General features: G+C 53.8%; 1 non-coding gene across 1 annotated transcript in view; it reads left to right on the forward strand.

Annotated features, from left to right (window-relative positions):
• The first annotated feature begins 3,558 nt into the window (after positions 1–3,558).
• The window catches only part of LOC126129426 (small subunit ribosomal RNA), a 1,909-nt gene continuing 467 nt past the window's right edge, over positions 3,559–5,000 (forward strand). The window contains exon 1 of the ribosomal RNA XR_007527288.1: positions 3,559–5,000. This exon is cut by the window's right edge and continues 467 nt beyond it. This is a non-coding gene — a ribosomal RNA (small subunit ribosomal RNA).

Consider the following 5,000-nt stretch of genomic DNA (forward strand, 5'->3'; position numbering starts at 1 on the left):
GCAACCCAAGCGGATGAACGGCGGACTCTTCCCGCACTCGTACGTTGCAATCCACCCCTATATCTTGCGTTTCATGACGAGTTATATCCAATATGCCAAATTCCCGCTGTCCCTATACATGCTGTAAGTCTGTGCACACAATATGAACCACACCTCAGCGAGACACTCCATCACACATTACTCTCTGCCTGTAACAGACACAGATACGATATGTAAGCACCAGCATGGACCAACGTCCGGTGCATCCTCTCCGCCACAGTACACCATCCACACTATGATAACCACACCAGGGGGTCCAATTATAAAATAGAATATCCCACCCGTCCAACATCCACAATTGCTCAGATAAGCCACCAACACCCACACATGTCCTACACAGGGGTGCACCCAACACCACCACACTGCCTCCTGTTACGGCACAGAAACAATGGCAGGAATGAATCACACAGGTCTGCCACTCCCTTGCCGCAACCACAGACGCGGCGCGCCTCCAGTCACGAGCGAAAAGCGCATCCTGACGAGACAGAACTGCTGTGACATACTGACGCTGCCTCAGACATTCACTTACAATGATCACTACCAACGAACCTGCCCCCCCCCCCCCCCCCCAAACACACTATCTCTTACCATGTTGTGTACTGTAATCCAACCCATTTTGCACCTTAACCTAACCAAATTTGTAACGCAATTTGTACCGCAATGTAACGCAATTTGTACCGCAATGTAACGCAATTTGTACCGCAATGTAACGCAATTTGTAACGCAATTTGTGTCTTAACCTAACCCACGTTGTGCCTTAACCTAACCCACGTTGTGCCTTAACCTAACCCACGTTGTGCCTTAACCTAACACACGTTGTGCCTTAACGTAACCCACGTTGTGCCTTAACGTAACCCACGTTGTGCCTTAACGTAACCCACGTTGTGCCTTAACGTAACCCACGTTGTGCCTTAACGTAACCCACGTTGTGCCTTAACGTAACCCACGTTGTGCCTTAACGTAACCCACGTTGTGCCTTAACCTAACCCACGTTGTGCCTTAACCTAACCCACGTTGTGCCTTAACCTAACACACGTTGTGCCTTAACGTAACCCACGTTGTGCCTTAACGTAACCCACGTTGTGCCTTAACGTAACCCACGTTGTGCCTTAACGTAACCCACGTTGTGCCTTAACGTAACCCACGTTGTGCCTTAACGTAACCCACGTTGTGCCTTAACGTAACCCACGTTGTGCCTTAACCTAACCCACGTTGTGCCTTAACCTAACCCACGTTGTGCCTTAACCTAACCCACGTTGTGCCTTAACCTAACCCACGTTGTGCCTTAACGTAACCCACGTTGTGCCTTAACGTAACCCACGTTGTGCCTTAACGTAACCCACGTTGTGCCTTAACGTAACCCACGTTGTGCCTTAACGTAACCCACGTTGTGCCTTAACGTAACCCACGTTGTGCCTTAACGTAACCCACGTTGTGCCTTAACGTAACCCACGTTGTGCCTTAACGTAACCCACGTTGTGCCTTAACCTAACCCACGTTGTGCCTTAACCTAACCCACGTTGTGCCTTAACCTAACCCACGTTGTGCCTTAACCTAACCCACGTTGTGCCTTAACCTAACCCACGTTGTGCCTTAACCTAACCCACGTTGTGCCTTAACCTAACCCACGTTGTGCCTTAACCTAACCCACGTTGTGCCTTAACCTAACCCACGTTGTGCCTTAACCTAACCCACGTTGTGCCTTAACCTAACCCACGTTGTGCCTTAACCTAACCCACGTTGTGCCTTAACCTAACCCACGTTGTGCCTTAACCTGCTCTGTAATTGGCATATGACACGTTACATTAATCTAGTGTTGTCTAACCACAACCCTCTGAATATAGTTCGCTACTCGCACCGCCCACCCTCTTGTGTGTCGTTTCATGTTGAACACTTCGCAAGTGTTGCTTACTTTTTACATGCTCCCGCTGTACACTGTAATGTGGACAACTGCAGGATGTACATCGCCCCCCCCCCTCCACCCTGCCTTCGCACGCTGGTCGTTCAGGTGCTTGCGTGTTCAATGCCCTTCGCAGCTGTTCACTGGCATTCGCATGTCGAAGCGCTCAGTCTACGTCGTGGTACGGCCTGTGTCCACTGTCCGCTGATATCGTAAGCTTAATCCTCACATTGTACTGCACATAGGTCCGTATGTACTGAATGATACGCTGTGGCACATGTGTGACCGTACGACTGCGCCCAACAACAGCGAACCATACGGTCCAAATGTTGTGCACTCAGCCACGTGCCGTCTCCCCATAACAGCTACATTGCAGTGTGGTACGCCATAGAGACGTGTGGGAGTAACGGACGCCCTGGATGGCGATCAGCATGAGCCGTCTGTTGATGTAGTGGCGCGTGTATTCAAACGTAGTCGTCTCTTCTCACACAGTGTGATAGCATGGTGCACCGCGTTCCACATCTGCGACATGGTACAGATGCTGGTTGACAGTCGGTCTCGTAATGGACATCGCATACGTAGGGGGCCACCTCCCACGTGTTCTCTAGTCGTGCACATTTTGTTGCGTGTATGTGGGCAGACGTAGTGTGTCGTGACACCTAACAGACAGGTATGCAATAATCGTTGCATTTGCAAACTGGGATGGACGTCTACGTTTGCTGGTGACGTGACGCAACGCAAATGAACAACTGGTAAACCCATTGTGGTGCGGTTGTTGTTGCTGGAGGTAAATCAGTAAGGGCAAATCTGTGTGTGAAGCGATACGCGGCGGTGGCTGGGTGGGACCGTCCCCGGCCGGTGAGGGGGGGCCGCCCGGCGTGCTGGCCGCGCGGTGCGTGGGCGCACGCGCTACAGCCGGCTGGTGGGGGCGCCCAGTGGCAGGCGCGCCGGCCGACGGACGCGGCAGGCGGCGCAGCTGCGCGCCGGGGCACCCTGCGCGCGGCGCCGGGCGGCCAAAGTGGGTCCTCGCGGGCCCGGTGCGAAGCGCGGTGGACATCTGCAGTGTGCTGGTCCGACTGAGGACTGTGTGCGTTGAGGATGCGCCGCCGCCCGGCACTCGGCGCCGCGACGCCGTCTGCTGCTCGGTCGCCCCAGCGGTTCTCGCTGGTGGTTTGTATCGCAGTTGTGCAGACGTGTTGGCACGTGCGCTGTGCTGGGAGAGTTCGCTTCGGCACCCACGTGGGGCCTTTGCCCTTCTGTGGCGCTGGCGTTGGAGCTGCCGGTCACCGTAGGTGGCGCGTGTTGTCTCCCGCCGGCAATGCCACGACAGCACGCTCCCGGGCCTCTGTCGGCAGCGGCAAGCTCAGTTGGGAGCACGGGTGGTCGCACCTAAAGTGTCTACTCGCCTAACTCCGGGCGATTGCGCCTCTCTCGAACCCGACCAAGTACTTAGGACGGCGCTGCGCGCCGCCGGGACCTGAGAGGGTTTCGAGGTGTATTGTGCAGGGGAGCTCAGCCTCCTCCTGTTTGCAGAATAATTGAGCGGACGCTTGCGTGTTCGCGCGGGCCCCTGGGACACACTCCCGGGCGGCCGGCTGCTCAGCTCTAGTTGACGCAGCTCCCTGGTTGATCCTGCCAGTAGTCATATGCTTGTCTCAAAGATTAAGCCATGCATGTCTCAGTACAAGCCGCATTAAGGTGAAACCGCGAATGGCTCATTAAATCAGTTATGGTTCCTTAGATCGTACCCACGTTACTTGGATAACTGTGGTAATTCTAGAGCTAATACATGCAAACAGAGTCCCGACCAGAGATGGAAGGGACGCTTTTATTAGATCAAAACCAATCGGTCGGCTCGTCCGGTCCGTTTGCCTTGGTGACTCTGAATAACTTTGGGCTGATCGCACGGTCCTCGTACCGGCGACGCATCTTTCAAATGTCTGCCTTATCAACTGTCGATGGTAGGTTCTGCGCCTACCATGGTTGTAACGGGTAACGGGGAATCAGGGTTCGATTCCGGAGAGGGAGCCTGAGAAACGGCTACCACATCCAAGGAAGGCAGCAGGCGCGCAAATTACCCACTCCCGGCACGGGGAGGTAGTGACGAAAAATAACGATACGGGACTCATCCGAGGCCCCGTAATCGGAATGAGTACACTTTAAATCCTTTAACGAGTATCTATTGGAGGGCAAGTCTGGTGCCAGCAGCCGCGGTAATTCCAGCTCCAATAGCGTATATTAAAGTTGTTGCGGTTAAAAAGCTCGTAGTTGGATTTGTGTCCCACGCTGTTGGTTCACCGCCCGTCGGTGTTTAACTGGCATGTATCGTGGGACGTCCTGCCGGTGGGGCGAGCCGAAGGCGTGCGACCGCCTCGTGCGTGTTCGTGCGTCCCGAGGCGGACCCCGTTGAAATCCTACCAAGGTGCTCTTTATTGAGTGTCTGGGTGGGCCGGCACGTTTACTTTGAACAAATTAGAGTGCTTAAAGCAGGCAAGCCCGCCTGAATACTGTGTGCATGGAATAATGGAATAGGACCTCGGTTCTATTTTGTTGGTTTTCGGAACCCGAGGTAATGATTAATAGGGACAGGCGGGGGCATTCGTATTGCGACGTTAGAGGTGAAATTCTTGGATCGTCGCAAGACGAACAGAAGCGAAAGCATTTGCCAAGTATGTTTTCATTAATCAAGAACGAAAGTTAGAGGTTCGAAGGCGATCAGATACCGCCCTAGTTCTAACCATAAACGATGCCAGCCAGCGATCCGCCGCAGTTCCTCCGATGACTCGGCGGGCAGCCTCCGGGAAACCAAAGCTTTTGGGTTCCGGGGGAAGTATGGTTGCAAAGCTGAAACTTAAAGGAATTGACGGAAGGGCACCACCAGGAGTGGAGCCTGCGGCTTAATTTGACTCAACACGGGAAACCTCACCAGGCCCGGACACCGGAAGGATTGACAGATTGATAGCTCTTTCTTGATTCGGTGGGTGGTGGTGCATGGCCGTTCTTAGTTGGTGGAGCGATTTGTCTGGTTAATTCCGATAACGAACGAGACTCTAGCCTGCTA

The sequence above is a fragment of the Schistocerca cancellata genome, unplaced genomic scaffold (genome assembly GCF_023864275.1).
Source record: "Schistocerca cancellata isolate TAMUIC-IGC-003103 unplaced genomic scaffold, iqSchCanc2.1 HiC_scaffold_536, whole genome shotgun sequence".
Classification (NCBI taxonomy): domain Eukaryota; kingdom Metazoa; phylum Arthropoda; class Insecta; order Orthoptera; family Acrididae; genus Schistocerca; species Schistocerca cancellata.